The sequence below is a fragment of the Anas platyrhynchos genome, chromosome 2 (assembly GCF_047663525.1).
Source record: "Anas platyrhynchos isolate ZD024472 breed Pekin duck chromosome 2, IASCAAS_PekinDuck_T2T, whole genome shotgun sequence".
In the NCBI taxonomy this organism is placed as follows: domain Eukaryota; kingdom Metazoa; phylum Chordata; class Aves; order Anseriformes; family Anatidae; genus Anas; species Anas platyrhynchos.
The window spans coordinates 58,352,709-58,371,376 of NC_092588.1; the positions used below are offsets into that span (position 1 = coordinate 58,352,709).

The 18,668-nt window shown below is 35.9% G+C and overlaps 1 protein-coding gene across 6 annotated transcripts in view; it reads left to right on the forward strand.

The window, feature by feature from the left end:
- The window catches only part of CCDC102B (coiled-coil domain containing 102B), a 162,666-nt gene that overhangs the window by 80,218 nt on the left and 63,780 nt on the right, over positions 1-18,668 (forward strand). The gene's annotated exons all lie outside the window — the stretch shown is intronic.

Sequence of the window (18,668 nt, forward strand, 5' to 3'; positions counted from 1 at the left end):
GCATTTTAAGAACTTTAATCATACTTGGTTATCATCACAGAACTTTTACATTTAGTTGTATTGCAGCGTAGTTTATTTCAACAGAGGACTCCTGGCTTGAGAGTTTCCACATAAGTTATGATTATCATTATTATTTTTTTTTTTTTTTTGCTTAACCTTGTAACAACGTCATAATGAGATTTTTCAAGGAGTCCTTCTCTAACTAAATAGAGTAGGTTTTTCTATTATGTTTTTCTACTATGTCTTTATTTAGCTAGCTTCCACTGATTTCTCCTATACTTCCAATGAAAGGGGTTCTCTTAAATAGACTTTTTTTCCCCTAATTTGGATTCTTAACTGATTTTCCTATTTTACATAACTTAGATTAAAAAAAAATAAAATAAAAAATAAAAAATAATAATTTAAATACTCAGTGAGTATAAATGTATAGGCTACAAATGATTACAAAATGATTAGGCTACAAAACTGTGTTTTAATTTAAAAGATCTATACTGAATTCAGTGGGATTCTGTATATTGATAAAACTGAGAATATCAAAACTTTTGATAAAGTGACAGAGATTACATTTTAAAGAGGAGGAAACGAAACTGAAAAATTAAGTGACCTTTTGGATTAATATCAACAAATGACCTCTTAAAACTTATTCATTTTCTAATCCTTTTCTTGTTTCATATAAAATGTAAAACCTGAAAGATGGAAATTAATTTAATGTTCAGTGAACATCAAGGATATATTCGTATTGAAAAATATTCTACAGCTCAGTAGTACAGTCATTAAAATCACAAAACAGGGTAATAATATTAACCTGTAAATAATATAAAAAGAAAAGCAGAGAAGACAGTGGCATCATCTATTTTGGGATTTAACTCTAGAAATTCGGAGACTTCTATTTTCAGGTGTTATTATTTGAATGTAACAATTCAAACTGTTAAACGGTTAGAAATGTGAAAAATAACGCTGCTAGTGTTGTGAGAGCCTGAAAAACACTGCCCTGCTAACAGGTGGCTCAGTCAGTTTGGTCAGCAACAACCTTTTTGGTTAGTACTAAATAGCAGCAGAGCTATTGCTGATTAACAAACATGGCCCGTTCAAGAAGATAAATGGTTCTGTGCTGACCTAGTTTCACCTCCACCATTTGTCCCAGTCTATCCTAGATGTACAAATTGCTCCCTAGGCCCTGGTACATTTGCATCATCTGAACATTCTGCTGAGATCTGTAATTTAGTAACTGCACATTCATTTGTCACCATAGTGTTTTGTTTCTCTCTAGTTTGTTTTGCCAAATAATGACAATAAGGCTAAACATATCTATACATTCCTTTCAATAACTTTTTAACCTGTTGATCAATAACAGTCAAATGATTAAATCAAGTGATAAGTGCTTCACAATAACTGAGTTCCTATGGGCTTTGGGAAAATTGTCTTGCTTGATAGAGGAAAAAGACACAAATTATTTTTGGTTACAGTTCCTTAGTAAGGGTGGCTAAATGAAAAAGGCAAAATTTGACTGGTATGTGTTATCTGTGGTAGCAGCTGACCAGTCAGCACAACACATAAATTCTTGATTAGTCAGAGTATGTGCTGTATGTTATCCAGTATGTGCCTTGTGGAAGATAAGAGAAGTTAAAGATAAATTAGCTCATAAGATACTGGACTAATTCTACTATTCATAGAAACTCATTTGGTCTCTAATATAGCTGTGTAAAAAAAAAAAAAAAAAGATAATTGTTATACCTATTACTTTGGACCTTGAATATGTGATGGATGGTATGTGGATTTGAAGGTGCTCTGTGTAAGTGGATTATATGAGGATTATATCCATAGCACTTATTTAGCTATACATATAGAGTCTTGGGGGGGGGGGGGGGGGGGGTATGGGAGCAGGAACCCCTTGTTCCAATCCAAATACCTCTTAATGTTTGAAGGAAGAAAATGTTGTTTGATTCCAGTACAATACTTGGTAGTGCTCTGTTCTCTATTGTCCACTCTTGGATGTAGATTATATGAAGAATCAGATGCAGAAAACATCTCTTAGCAATGCCAAAAGTTCTTTTTAACCTCAGACAATTAGGTTTTAGATGTGGCTAGAATAAAGAAACAAATGAAACAAATGTAATGAACTAAGGTTCTGTTGGCAACAGATAGCAGCAGAATATCAGCAGTTCCTTTAGTTTGTTGGTTACCATGGAAACAATCAAGTACAAGATGTTGCTGACACAACTGGGAACTTCAACAGCAATCATTAACTTCAGAAGGGTTGTGTTTTCTGCTTGACATGTCTAAAGAGTAACAGTGAGCATTTTTGCTTGGATTTGGTTATCAATTCTTCATTAGGATAAACAGGAGCTAAAAAAGAAATGCTTGAAGTGTGGATTATTGGGTGTTCAGGCTCTGGCTAGAGAAATGCTAATGTTTATAGCCCACTTTTTCTATTGGTGCATATATGTTTGTATGTGGTAAGAGTTATCTGGAAGAAACTCAACAGAATATAACGCTGTAATGCTTCTTATGTGAGAAGAAATGAAAGTGAAATTTTGTCATGGTTCTCATGATTGATGAGATTTGTAAAATGAGAGGGAGTGCAATTACTAAATAGTGTTTCAGGCGAAAAGATCACTGAGTTTCTCAATCACTGATGACTGCTAATCAGTTTGTTGAGTGATGATTAAAACGTTTTGCTTTGACCTAAAATGACTTAGCAGTTTGAGTCCTAGCTAAATGACTCTCTCTGATAAGGAACCACAATCCTCTGTATGAAAGCTCTCAGTTCCTTGTTTTAGGAAGAAAAAATATGAGTTGGTATTTTACAGTTTTATAATTCCCTCCATTTTTGCCTTACTCACAACAGGAATTTGTCTTATTTGTAATACTTAGATAATCTTTTTGTTGTTCATGAAGGTAGGAGAGAGAGTGAAGGATGTTAGGGGTGAAAATGACACTGATATTTTATAAATCTTTATAACATCTTCCTCCTTAACAATTAGTCCTACTTATTTTTTGTTTGACAAAGGTTTTGTGGTGAGTAGGGTGCAGGAAAATACATATGTGCGTGTATGTGACCTCACGTTCTCTTCTTTATAGAATGAGCTTTCTTAGATCAGTCAACAAGGACAGAACCCACTAAATAAATAAAAACTAAACCAAATAAAAAAGCTTTTGGAATTTTCTATATGAAAGACTAGATAGAGAAGAGCCAGCATATTTCTCTGTTTATATCTGTTTTGTTTAGAAAATTATGAATATATGAGTTCATAGGGAATAATATAATGCTAATCAAGTAGAGTGACTTCTGGGAGAAAAAAAAAGCACCACCTACCAATAGCGGTATGCCACCTGCAGATAATGCAGTGGTATCCAATTAAAATCTATACTCCAGATTTCCATGCAGCATAGAGGTGATGCATGTGTATAATCCAATTCAAATTCTGTAGAGCAGAAGTATCATCCCTCATTGCCTCAGTAATCCTTTTGTAAGATTTATCTAACAGTCAGATAAGATTATACAAAAATTTAACTTTGGTCTGAGGAAAAAAAATGCTGGTACATCAAAATGTCAGGGTAACCGATAACATTGAAGATAGTAAAGCTTTCCCTCATAGTAACATATGAAAACTGAAAACCCTTCACTTTCCAAAGTAGATTTATTGTATAAAAGCTTTGGGCAGAAGTCAGGTATGATTCAAACACTAATTTTTGTGAAAATCCTTTTTTAAAAACTGTAGCGTTAATTCTGTTAGTGGTCTAAAATACTGACTTCTTATAAGTACCTGTACTGTTTGTGAAGTGATTCAAAACTGAAAAATTTCTTAATAATTCTAAGCAGGTTTATTTAGCCAACAGTTAAATTTGCTTTATAGTTTTATATTAGGAGGGAATGCTAGCTTAAACAAATTATGATGCATGCAAATTAAGATAACTCAGAGAATTAAAATCTCTTCAGAGAGTTATAAGAAAGCATTTTGATATTTTGTTTAGTTGACCATGCTCAATAGTAAAATAGTAGGGAATACAGTTCTAGTTAATTTTTAGAACTCTTATTTCAGAGTTTATTTTCTTTTGGAGTACTTAAAAGAGTGAATGCTCCAGTTCAGGTTATATTGAAATCAATAAATGTGTTACTTTCATGTATTAAGAGAGAAAGTCATCTTCTCTGTATTCATCTGTATTTGTTTTTGTTTACTAGATTTGTTTTGCTTCTGTTCTGTTTTGTTTTGTTCTCCTAGATCTAAGTAATTTATTTTTTTTAGCACCATAAAAATTCCATTTAGCACCATAAAAATTAAAATATGACACATGCAGAAAACAATATCAAGTCCTTATCTGTGTATGAACATTTCTATAAGCAGAACACATAATACAAAACTTTTATTGAAAAGTGCAATGTGGAAGGAAAGCTGAATTACTTATTGCACCACCTACTAACACGGCCAAGCCATTCTTTGGAACAGTTTGCTTAGTTTGTAGGCAGAAGCAGTGTCAGTATTTCCCTCTCTGCATTTACTTTAGGTAGAAGAGATTATTCACAAAAACTCTAAGCAGTGCTAAAAAGGAAGTTGGAATTGCAGAGCTAGTAAACTGTGGATTAATTTGCTTGCAGGGAACTACAGTCTGGCTCTGCTTGGAAGAGTAACATCTCACTTTATCTTACTTTATCACAAGATTTATGGCACCTTTAAGCTGAAAAAGTTTCTTGAAAAAAAAAAAAAAAAGATGTGGTGGTCACGATCAAAGCACTGTCCTTGTGATTAATAGTTCTGTGTTTTACATTCAGTTTTGTGCAGGCTTGAGGAAGGCAGGTAGTAGTTCCCTGCTTCAGATTTCTCATCAATCAAAATGGATGATATTTTCCTACTTCATTTCTTTATTATGAGGAAAAAATATTGCTTATAGGGCCTTTGAAGAATATGGGTCCATAGTACCTGAGAGAAATTTAAAATAGTAATATCCAGTATCTACACACACTTAAAATATTAATATTCTTCACTGTGTTCCAATCACTGCTGTGTGGTTGGTCCATGGTTTTCTTTGGTCTTCAAGATATTTCACTTGTATGACACATACAAGTGTCATGTCAGTATCTGTGAGTAGCTCTAAATATAGATGAACTTCGCGGCTGGATTTTAGTTATATTTCATTTATATAAGTAATTATATGAAAGATGATGCCCTTTTAAAACTGCATTTTTTGAGTAGGCTTCTCACTACAAGAAGGATATCAAGGTGCTTCCTAAGTTTGGATTGTGTCCAAAGAAAAGCAGTGATGCCAGTGAAAGGTCTAGAAAACAAGTCTTATGAGGAGAGCTGGTATTGTTTAGCCTGGAGAAAAGGAGGCTCAGAGGAGATCTTATTACAATTACCTTGAAGACAGGAGATCTCTACAATTACCTTAAAGGAGGCTATAGCAAGGTGGGGGTTGGTCTCTCTTCCCAAGCAACAAGTGATAAGACAAGAGGAAACAGCCTTAAGTTGTTCCAGGGGAGGTTTATGTTGGATATTAGAATAAACTTCTTCACTCAAAGGGTTGTGAAATATTGGAGCAGCCTTCCCAGGGACATAGTTGAATCACCATCCCTGGAGGTCTTAAAAAATAAAAAAAGTAGATGTAGAGCTTAGTGACATGTTAATGGTGGATTTGGCAGTGCTAGGTTAAGGATTAAACTAGATGCTCTTGGAGTTCTTTTCCAAATTAAATGTTTCAACCTTTGAAATTATGAAAAAAAAGAAAAAGAAAAAGAAGAGCTTGGAAAATATGTATAAAACAAGTTCCCTTCTGTGTATTACCAGATACTTATCATTTTCCAGTTTTCCATAATATTTTTACAGAAAAGTGGTAAAACTTTAATATAGTGAGGAAAAAAACAGGTGACCTACCAGCAGAGAAATGTTTCTTTAATGAATAAGCTCTTTAATTATATTCTTGTTCTGCTATATGCTCAAGATTGTAAAATTGCTGAAGAGAAGAGTAAGTAATTGAATAGCAATTTAAGTGTGAATTTATTAAATCAATTAGATTTACAAAAGTAATTTGAGACATAGTACTGCTATATTGTGCACACCAAGTATATAAAAATTTAAAATAGATGCTTGTAAGTGTAGTATAGTTTCTAATGGGAATTTGTCTTGGTTATAATAGTAAAAATGATTGATTCTACATGTCTTGCAAAGCTTATTCAGTAAGTTTTTCTAATCCTAATAGCACCTCAGAGGTAGGCCATATAATTTGAGACTGCTGGGGAATCTCTAGATGCACTAAAAGATTTCATAAACTGATGAAAATTTATAGCAGGAATTCAAATATTTCTGTGCTTTCTTCACCGCAATCCTAAAAATATCTACTGTATTAACTAATTTGATAGCTAGTAATTTCTGTATGATTTGACCTTCCATGTACATTATGTTTAAGTTTTCTAATGTACTATGAAATATTTTAAGTGGTACCTTAGAAAATTAAAGCAAAATGATTTTGTGCAATTTGGTGAGTTTATGTACACTAAGTAGCCAACTGGAAGGAGAGAAAATGGTTATGAGAACTTATGTGGCCAATAGCTACTTTAGTTTATCTGAAAAGATGAATTCTTACCATGGTGTCTTGTGGATTATATCAGTTTGAGAGAAGTTGGTATCAAAAGATTCAAGGATTGAGGATGAGGTGTTACTGCCTATTCATTTGTTATCCCTCCCACCTTACAAATAATGAGAGAGAGGATGTCTGTTCAAGCTTTTCTTAGTGTGATAAAAGAAGATGTAATAGCTGCAGACCTTATTGTCCCTTAACAAAAGCAGAACCTTATGATGTAGTCATCCTTGTTGCCCTGATTTTGTGACAATCTCCTTCCTCTTCTGTCTTCCACAAAATATCTGTGATTCTTCAGGCAACATTTCCTATCCCATGAGACTGTTTTATTGCTTGTTATCTGGATATACACAGGACTTTGAAATACAATTTCATTCTCTACTTTTTTTTTTCTTTTTTTTTTTCCCCTCTCCGCTTTCAAATGTCCTTGACATCTGATAATTAAAGCTACAGTCACTATTGTTATATTACTTCTCTCTCTCACTTTACCTCCAACAAGTTGCTTGGATATTTAAGTTCCCCTCTCTCACCTCTGGTCTTTAGAGACTGTGTGTTTTAATTTTCCACAGCTCTCCTTAGCCATCTGCAATCAGGAAGTTTACAGTCTAAGTAGAAGAATAGCAGTTTTGATTAATCTTTATTATTATTATAAGAATTTGTTACTGATTACTCCAGTGTGTATAAAGTCAATGTGGGGGCTACATATTCATATTAGCAGAAAAATAGTTAATTTTGCTCTCCGTTAGTTTTGGACAGCAAAATTAAGTTTACTGTTTGCTAGAGTATACATATGTATTCCATCGATAAACAATGATGTATCATAGAGATCAAAACAGACCAAATGAATGTGTTTGAGATTAACTAGATAGATTGACCATTTATTTAACTAAAAATGGGTTTTGAAAAAAAGTATTTTAAAAGTACAAAAGCAAGTAGGTGAAACAGTATTCAAGGGATGCACAGTTAATTTTGTCCACAGAGGGTGGTCTCAGAATATTAGTATAGGACAATCCATTTAATATGTGTTTTAAGGCAATAAAAGAGAAGTGCCTGTAGACTGCCACTATCTGTATTAGCTTGCATACTTTTTCTATGGCCTCTTTGGGTATTAGGCAGTCATTTATGGAAATAAAGTAATAAAAACCCTGGTCTTAAAATATTAGTGTTCAATGAAGTAGGAAATATCCTGAAAATCAGATCCCTATTTATGTAAGTTATAAAGCATTAGAGAAGCTAATGAAATAAAGTAAACTTGAATTGGGTTGCTTTATTCAGATTCCTGTATATTCTGAATTTGTAACAACACTCCACCACTCCCCACTCCCCCCCCCCAAAAGAAAAAAAAATATATACATATATACCCCCCCCCAAAAAATAATATATATATATATATATATATATATATATATTATATATAAGGGGGGGAGGATAATGGAAAACTGTTATAACTAAATTCTACATATCTAATTAGTTGTTGCAACAACCAGTAAAAAAGAAAAGTGAGTGATCTCCCTGTCCTTATCTCAACTGTTCAGCCCTTCATATTTTCTCCCCCTTTTTCTCTGAGGAGGGGGACTAAGAGAGTGACTGTGGTGGAATTCAGCTGCCCAGCAAGGTAAAACTACCACAGTCCTTTTTGACAACCAATGTAGGGCACAAGGAATTTCAGATAAGGATGGTAACTGAGAGAACTAATGGACAAAATATGGACTGGACATTTTGTAAGAATATAATAGTTGTGAAAAATGTACAATGAAATAATGATTGTGAAGAACATGTGTTGTAGTAATGTGGTGAAGGGATGAGGGATAGAATGTGTCTCAGTTGTCCGCTTTATCAGTGTTGTGATGATATTTGCTTTGGTATAGGGTTGTTTTTTTTTTTTAACATAAGTTACTTTTGTGAAGATTGTGATGATACTGATGTAAGAGTATATTTTAATGATAATTCTTAATAAACATTTCACAGAGGTGAGGGGTGCATTGGGTTTAAGGATTGGCAAGGATTTGGTACTGGGGAGGCTGCAGGGGTGGCCCCTGTGAGTAGAGCCCAGCAGATACCCTGTGGCAGATCAGAGCTGGCTCCAAAGGGACCCATCGCTGGTCAGAGCTGAGCCAGTGAGTGATGCCAGTTGGGCCTCTGGAAGAGCAGATTTAAGAAAGAGGGAAAACAACAACAACAAAAAAAAACACTGCTGCACAACAGCAGCTGGGAGAGACAGCCCTGCAGACCCCAAGGTCAGTGCAGAAGGAGGGCAGGAGGTGCTCCAGGCACAGAGCAGAAGTTCCCCTGCAGCCTGTGGAGAGGCCCCTGGTGGAGCAGGCTGTCCCCCTGCAGCCCATGCATCCCACAGAGGAGCAGTCTGTGGAAAGTTCATGTAGGATCAGCTTGGGAAGGGCAGCATCCCATGGGAGTAACCCCATGTGGAGCAGGGGCAGAGAGTGACCAAGAAGGAAAGGCAGAGATGAAGTGTTAGGGACTGACCGCAGCCTCCGTTCCCTGTTCCCCTGCACTGCTTGGGGGGATGATGTAGAAGAGGGTATATGGACATGAAAGTTGGGTTTAGTTTATTTCTAGTTACTCACTGTTCTAGTCTGCTAGTGATAGGCAATAAATTATATAAATCTCCCTATGCTGAATCTGTTTAGACCATAATGGTAATTGAGAGATCTCCCTGTCTTTATTTCAGCCTTCGAGCCCTTTCAATCACATTTTCTCCTGCTCTTCCTTTTATGAGTGGGATTGAGAGAGTGGCTATGGTGGAGTTTTGTTGCCCAGCAGGGTAAAACCACCATAGCATGCTACACACACTCCAGCTTCTGACCATTTGTAATTACTTGCATAAAGCAGTTGCACACCTCACTGAACAGACAGTTATTTACTGTAGCATACAAGCCCTTTAAATGCCCTTATTTCTCTTGGTTTGTGAGGAAAGAACACACAACATGTAGGAATCAACCAAAGAACAGTGAAAGCTTAAGTAGTCACTACTGCAGATTTTTGCTCTGAAGAGTCTACTTTAATGATTCAGTAGTGTATGTTCTTCTGTGAAGTAGACAATTAACTTTAGAGCAATTTTGTCAACTCTTTGAGATAATACATCTGTTGTCAGTTGGTGTAAAGTAAATGATGTCTTGTGGAAAACATCCCAGAAAGTGACAAATAATAGAGACCATCAGGAAAAAGTAAAGATTTATGAACTCACAAGAAGCTGGAGTGTAGTGAAGGTTTGGGGACTTTATTCTGTTTCTTTAAGGTCTTCCCCCCACCCCCCACTCCCTTTCTCTCTGCATCAAAGTCTGGCAGCATTGTAATTCAGGGAGAGTAAATTTGATGGAGAAGATATCCATTGCATTTTCACCTATAGATAGAAGTATCAGAGATGCTAAAAAATGTTTTCTTCTAATGTAATGTGACCAGACGTGACCAATAGCTTATAAAATAATGCATTTTAGGTGTGGGCTCCTAGTCTTAGCAGATAGAGTGTGAATTCTAGGGCTGATATATCATGGAGTCAAGCGGATATTCTCATGAAGACTGATACTATTGTCTGTATACACAAAATATTTAATAGCAGGTCTTTAAATTAAAATCACCCTGGTGGCATGCTTGAAGGCAGGGAGGTATTACTGTTTGGTAGTACTGAAGCCACAATTAACCACTCTGATACTATTTGAACAGGTCTAGCAGATCAATTCCAGAAATAAAGTCAAGACAGACTGCACAGCTCTCAGGAGGATCACAAACAAGATATTTCACTTCTACTGACCATACTGTTTGTGGCTGAAGTCTTACTGAGAGCAGTGTCAGGCCATAGCAGTTGTGGTAACATGCACAGGGATCCTGAGGGAAATGTGGGAGATTACACCAGCGTGCTGTGGTGTAAAAATGCATCAGCAGAACCATTTCAAGAAATAGATTGATTTAGAATTTCTCCTACCTGATTTCTTGGGGTCTTCAAAGAGCTATGGACTACATTAAAAAAAAAAAAAAAAAAAAAAAAAAAGGAATTAGAGTTACAGTTAGTTGTCACTAAGAAAATTGTCATTTAATAAATGGCTTAGAACAACTTAGTTCCATCTAATTGGCATTGTTTTCCTTATACTGAAGGTATACTGGACTGGTAAATTTTGAATTGACTGTTCAGAGAAAATAATAACAATAATTAGAGAACAGTTTAGAATTTAGATGATTAAGGTGAAGTCCTCCTAAATCCAAGAAGAATTTTGACAGTAAAAAAAAGTAAATAAAAAAAAATTGACAGTAAAAAAGGGGGGAGGGGGGGAGAAGAATTAAGCACAGGTAATATGAAATAGCCATATAATTCTGGTTTATAGAAGTAACTAAAAATTAATTATAAGGGTTTACTCTCTGATGGAGACAATGGTTTTATACCTTAGTTAAGAAAACACACGGGGTTGTACTGCCTTGGTCTTCTGAATATAGGCCAGTAATGGAGCAGTTAGCTGAAAAGAGTATTTGGTAAAGCCATTTACGATGTTACACCATAATAACAGTATTTCTCAGTTACTTGTAACTGAACAGAAATAGTCATTTTCTCCTTCTGCCTGCCTGCAAATTCTCTGCCTGCATGACTGAAGCTTAGGCTTCAAATGTAACTTCGGATACAAATAATGAAACTCATTTCACTTAATTTTGCAGAATGGGCTATTTTAGGATGCAGTTCATTTCATCCAAAAGTAGATGTGTCTCTGAAAATTTGTTTTCCAAGAAGACATGCATGCAACATAAACATATCGGATAACCTATGAGTGTGCAAAGTCTAGAAATGACTTGTTAACTCAAATTAGAGGCTCAAAAAATTTCATTCAGTTCACTCATTAAAAATGTCATTCTGATGTACTGTTGACCATTTGGAAACTAAACAAACTGAAAATCACAGTAATAAATGATTGAGATAGGAATTATGAAGCACTTATTTTATCTAATTACTGATGTGTGTTGGATTTTCAATACTAAGAAAATATAGTACAGCAGTAAATAATAATTTTTCTTTGCAGCTGATAGCCAAATGTCTTCACATTTCAGTCAAGTTTAATTTTATTTATGTTCTAAGTTGTTCAGGAAAATGATTTTTTGCTCTTTTCTCTTACTAGAGTGTAATGAGTGCACTGTATTCTAATGTTACCAAGCACCAATTTGACACGTTACATTAGCTTTTGTTCCTAAGTCTTTTCCCTCTTTTAAAAGTTGGTTTCATGCCCTAACTTTACATACCAAAGATATAAAATAAGCCCTGTTGTCATTTTCCTACCTACCCTGATTTTATCATTTCTATCTAAATGCTAATTTTACCATAAGAGAGATAACCTATTTCCTCATCATACATATGCAACACTCCCCCCTAGGGACACAACAAACCATGCACAGGATTGGTGGAAAAGCATGAGATAGCAGCGATAGCTAGATAGTTTGGTAATCTTTCTGCTGAAAGGACTATTCTTTCTTAGTCAATGTCTGAAACAAGAGAATCACCACTTTGTGACCTTCAAAAATTTACACTTTCTGTAAATATTTCACAGTTGTTATCTATCTATCTATCTTAAATCCAGTTCTCTTTCAAGTAATCTTCAAGTATGGATCAGCCATTATACAGTGCGTTTATGCCTATGTACTAGGAATGCCTATGTACTGGGAAATCTATTAATGCATTTTTTTATTTTTTTTTCCCCAGCAGTAGTCAGATTTCTCGTCATAACTCTGAAAAAGTCCTTGAGGTGTTAGTTGTGTTTTTTGTTTTTGTTGCTGTTTTTTTTTTTTTTTTTCCTCTGTTCTTATTTAATGGGTACTCCAAAATCTGCAGCATACTTACAGCAAACTGAAAAAGGAATAACAAGAGAGAATCAAGAAAAAGCAGCAGAACTAATGGGCAAAAAAAAGAAGTAAAATAGCATGAAACTGGAGTTAAAATACTGAGAATTCATGTGGATGACTTAGGGAGATAAACATGACAAGTTCAGGTAGGTCAAAGTAGAGGTGACTACTAGTACAGTATTTTGTCAGTACAGTATTGTCATACTAGCATATGAAAAAGTAATATTGTTAATTTTGCAAAATGTTATATTTGTTGGAAATGAATCAAGACTTATACTCTAGATCTAGACAAGGATCAGACTAATCCATTGCTTATAGTATTCTTCCACAAGAATTTTCTGTCTTCTACATAGAAACATATGTGCTTTCCTGTTTGTCTGTCTATGTATATACTTCCAATTTCTTTTCAACTTTCATAAAATAGTGTGATGGTAAAATGTTAATACATGTTTTTAAATGTAATTAGCTAAGTTTCAACAGTCCTCTTAGTATAATTAAAAGAAGTTGATTCATGTTCATGTCGCAGAATGATTTCATTTGAAGGGGACAGAAGGAGTTATGAATTTAAATTTTTAATGGGAAGTGAATTAAATTAAAGTTTGGTATATAGAAAACAGTATTGGGTAGAAGTGATACACCTTTGTTAATTAAATATAATTAACAATCTCTCTAAATACAGATTTAAGATCCTCATGAATATTTAAATTTATACTTTGCTCAAAAGAGACATTATGAGAAGGAGAGATTCATCTTTGCCTTTAAAACTGTATGCACAAATGTGCCCATTCTTCCTTCTGTTCTGTTTGTCTTCTTTTACTGAAAATATTCTGACTTCAAAAGTCGCCCACCAATCTCTGTTTAAAGATTTTTTTTTCCCTGAGTAAAATATTCTTAGTTTATGAAAACAGCTGTCCTGCAGAATCACTGAAAAGTGGTTGGACTTGCTTTTTATCACACTTCATTGTGAGGATCACCTTCCCTGTAGAAGTGCATGGAAGTTGTATATTCTTCCTCTTCTGAATTCATGCGAAGGAGCAGAAAGAGGTAAATTACTAGCTATGTTTTAAACCTATTAAAATTCTCTCTGCAATCATGGTCATATGATCTGGTGATACAGTGGCAAGAAGAGCTCTTCCTACTGTTCACCTTTTAATGTTTCTTTTGTATAAGAAATAAAATTTGTATAACAAATAAATTTGTAAGAATAAACATTTTCTTACCAACCAATATGACCCTAGTAAGATAATTTATGAAAATTCAAGCGAAGATGGACTAAACAAGTACTTCCCTTGTGCTGAGGAATAAATGTTTTTTTCCTTTCTAGCTTTTGCTAGAAAGCTTGTATTTCTTGTGGTTGGCTTTCTGAAGGTCAATTACACCCAAAGACCAGAACCAAGCAAACAGATCTTAAAGAAAAGATAGCAATAGTTGTGTTAGTAGGAGAATATGGGATGGTAGTTCTAGTTGTTTTTTTGTTTGGCTGGTTGGTTGGTTGGTTTTTGGTTGTATGCTTTGTTTTGTTCTAAATTCAAACTCTTGCCTGTTTGAAAGCTTTAGTTTCCCCTCTTTAACTGGAAGAACTGAATTTTTTATCATAGCATGCACAGTCATCATCTTCCTTAGTCTTAATCTGAACTCTACTTCTGCTTTAACAGAGGAACATGGGCTTGCTTGTAGGTTGGCTGCATACATAGAACTGCTCAAAACTTTACCTACCACAGACTCCAACGTATTTGAAAATCTGTGTAACATCTCAATATAGGCACAGCATCCTAACAGTTCTAATTAAATGTCCTGATTAAAAGGACAAGAGGAAGTGTGCACAAAATGAAATGCAGACAATCCCATTTAAAAATGAGAAAACACTTTTTTATTTTTTTATGTTTATTTTTTTCTCCATGAGGATGGTCAAACATTGGCACAGGTTGCCCAGACACAATGTGGAGTCTCCATCCTCTGAGAAATTTAAAACCTAACTGGACAAGAAATTGAGCCATCTGCTGTGACCCTGTTCTGAGCAGGTGGGTTGATCTAGACTAGTTTTCTTCAAAGTGGGGTGCATGCACTATAATAAGTAAAATAAATAAATAAATAAATTCTGCAGTAATGGAGTAATATCTTTCCTTTAAACACTTCTTATTTGAAAGGAGAGAGAGGTTCCTTGTATTTTTGGAGAAGTTAACATGTTAATACTTATATTCTTTTCCCTAATGCAGCAGTTTAACAGTGATTTAGCAAAAGCATGAAGATCCTCTATTCAGTTTAAAATTGGGCAGTGGGAATAAAAGAAGACTAAATGCTAAAACAGTTTTCTTCAGATAGCACTTAACTATGGTATGTTCACTGCACAAACCTGTACTGCAGGCAATGTGTCTTTAATGTACCACAAAAGCTGTTTGTTGTTTTCTCTGTTCCATTGCCAGGAAATTGTCCTGTGTACTTGGGTGAAAAGTACAATCTGATTACTTGTACTCTCAGACTCATAGGAAAATGGAAATTCCTGTCTTCTGACTCTTCTATTTTTTATGTTGTTATATGATCCATATTCTTTTCCACTGGATCTCTTAGCTGTTATACAGCTGTAGTCTAGCCTAGCAGGTTTCAAAATTATATTTGACATGAAGTTAATACTCAATGTGATTTATACAGATTAATGCAGCAATCTGAGGTGCTGTCAGATTTTCTCATTATTTTATGTGCTATTCAGTATATGAGTCGTTGGAATATCAAGGCTCTTCAGGGGTAAGGATGATCCCGAATACTGTCCTGACTGAGTTGGTAGTAAACTCTCCAATTTCAAGGGTAATAAAATCATAGAATGGTTTGGGTTGGAAGGGACTTTAAAGACCATCTGGTTCCAACCCCCTGCCATGGAGGTTGGAACACCTCCCACTGGATCAGGTTGCCCAGCGCCTCATCTAACCTGACTTTGAACACCTCCTAGCATGGGGCATCCACAGCTTCTCTGGGCAACCTGTTCCAGTGCCTCGCCACTGTCTGAGTGAAGAATTTCCTCCTAACATCTAATAAAAATCTCCCATCTTTTAGTTTAAAACCATTCCCCCTTGTCCTGTCAAAGCAAAAAGTTGCTCTCCATCTTTACTGAAGCTCTCTTTAAGTACTGAAAATCTGCAGTGAGGTCACCACAGAGCTTTCTCTTCTTTGGTCTGAACAAGCCTAGCTCTCTCAGTCTTTCTTCATAGGATAGGTGCTCCAGCCCTCTGATCATCTTTGTGACTATCCTCTGGAACTGCCCTAACAGTTCCACATCTGCCTTCTGCTGTAGGCCCTGGACCTGGATGCAGGACTCCAAGTGGGGTCTCGCAAGGGCAGAGCAGAGGGAGACAATCACCTTCCTTGACCTGCTGGCCAAGTTTATGCTGATGCAGCCCAGGAAACAGTTGACCTTCTGGACTGTAGGTACATACTGCTAGCTCATGTCAAGCTTTTCATCTGCCAGAACTCTCAAGGTCTTCTCTGCAGGGCTGTTCTCAATGAGTTCTTCTCCCAGTATGTACTCATATCCAGGATTTCCCTGACCCCAGTGCAGCACCTTGCACTTGGACTTGTTGAACTTCATTAGGTTCACATGGGCCAACTTCTCAAGCCTGTCCAGGTCCCTTTGGATGACATCCCTTCCTTCTGTTGTATCAACTGCACCACTCAGCTTAGTGTCATCTTCAAACTTGCTGAGGATGCACTTGATCCCACTGTCTATGTCACTGATAAAGATATTAAATAGTTCTGGTCCCAAGATGGACCCCTGAGGGACATCTTGGGAACATCATGGGAACCTGTCACCAGACTCCACTTGGACATGGAGCCATTGACCACCATTCTCTGGGTGTGGCCTTCAGGTCAATTCCTCATCCACTGAATGGTCCAGCCGTCAAATCCATCTCTCTCCAATTTGGAGATCAGGATGTCATGTGGTACCATGTCAAAGGCCTTGCAGAAATCCAGGTAGATGACATTGGTCATTCTTCCCTTGTCGACTGATGCAGTCACTCTGTCATTGTCATAGAAGGCCACCGGATTGGTTAGGCATGATTTTTACCCTTGGTGAAGCCATGCTGGCTGTCTCAAATCATCTTTTTGTCTTGTGCCTTGATGTTCCATATTCCTCAAGATCACAAACTCAGCCAGGGCATGGTCACTGCATTTGGGGTTCATTTTGTCTTTTGATTTATTGTTCTTTCTTAAGTGAAATAATTTTTACAATTTGTCATAAGAATATGTAGCGCCTAATTTTTATATGTACAATTATATGTATATGCAGCTGTAGATGTTGGTTGACGTAGTAATATTACCTTGTTTCCAATAAAATATCAATTATCAAAACTCATGATTATAATATCTTCCTGATAGTATCTTCCTGTATAATGGTATATCTTTTTTTTTTTTTTTTTTCCCCCTATGGTTATAAATTAAAGTTTTACATTAACTTCTTTATGAGTTAGGAAAACTATTTTATTTTCTTTGTGAGAGGTGAGAAAAAGATACTCCTTTAAAGACCTGTACACATTTATACAACTAATCTGTGCATGCTGAACAAGGAGTAAGAAATACCAGTTATTTCTAAACAGAAATTTTATTCCCAAAAGCACATTTTGTGGAAATGGTTAGAAATAAAGATAATTTTGTTGAGGGACACTTTTCTGTCAATAAACAAAATTGGAAAAAAAAATCTATTTTATAACAGTTCTTTAGTGTTGCAGGGTACTGTTTCATTTTCTTACTTTCTTCTCTTGCCTTTTGTTCTCATTTGGTGCCCCATAATGCATTGTAGTCTGTTTTCTTGATACATATATAATTGGGGCATTTTATTCATGTAGTCATTTAAAAATGTATTTACATTGTTCCAACAGGAACAATGTTAAATATGTTAAATATGTTAACTATTTTGTGTTTTCAGTAACAAAACAAACAAACAAACAAAAAAGGAATGAAAATATCAAGAGAAACATGTACGGCGTGTTATATTTCCTGACAGTAATATGCAGTTAAGGATGCAGTGAGATTTGTGCTTTACAGACATCACTGAACTGATTTAAGTCTTTCAAAGATTTAAATATACCTAAGCATCATCTTTACAGAGTTTAATCTCACTGAAGAATGGCACTCTTGATGCTTAATTTGAAAACTGGCAGATAGAATGGTTGGGAAAAAAGAAGATAAAAGTATCAGAGTTAGTGTAGGATTTATGAACTAAGAAGCATCAGGACAAGAGCAATAAAGCTATGGTTGAAAAATGAGATCCTCTAAGATCTTGCTTTAGCGATCTTAGATGAACAAATTGATGTGGTCTTCTATGGACAGTTAGGAGCAGCCTCGGATTCACAGGACCCAATTCTCAAAAGGGACTTGAGCCACCCTGACATCAGTTGGAGTGATGGTACAGCAATCCATGATGTTCCTGGGGAGTATCAGTGACAAATTCCCAACCCAGAATAGAGGAGCCAATGAGGAGAGGTGGACCTCTGCTGAACTTCATACTCATCAACAAGGAAGGGCTTATTGTGGATATAATGTCAAATGTTACCTTGACTGCAGTGACCCAGAGATGGCAGAGTCCAGTATCCAAAGAAGAGGGAAGACAAAAACCAAGATCCAAAAACTGGATTGCAGGACAGCAGACTTTGGCTTCTTCAAAGATCCATTTGGAAGAGTCCCATGGGATAAGGCACTGGAGGCAATAGGGGGCCAAGAAAGCTATTTCATACTCATCATCTTTTTCAAACTCAAGAGGGGTATATTCAAACAAAGACGAAGTCAGGCAAAAATGCCAGGAGCACAGCATAGAACAAAGTGCTTCTAACTGAATTCAAACACAAGAAGGAAATATATAGAAGGTGGAAGAAGGGGCAAGTAACTTGGGAGGAATATAGTGACATTGCCTGACCATGAAAAGATGAGGTTAGGAAAGCAAAAGTGCAAACAAAATTGAATCTTGCAAGGGATATCAAAAGCAACAAGCAGGGCTTCTCTAAATATGTAAGTAACAAAAGGAAAACTAGGGAGAACATGGGCCTGCTTCTGAATGGGGTGGAGGACCTGGTGATGCAGGACATGGAGAAGGCAGAGCATTAGGGCGATTTTACTTGGTGATGGAGCACTGGCACAGGTTGTCCAGAAAGGTTGTGGAGTCTCCTTCCTTGGAGATACTCAAAAGCCATCTGGACATAGTACTGGGTAGCTGGCTGTAACTACACCTGCTTCTGCAGGGTGCTTGGACAAAATGACCTCCAGAAGTCTCAAAA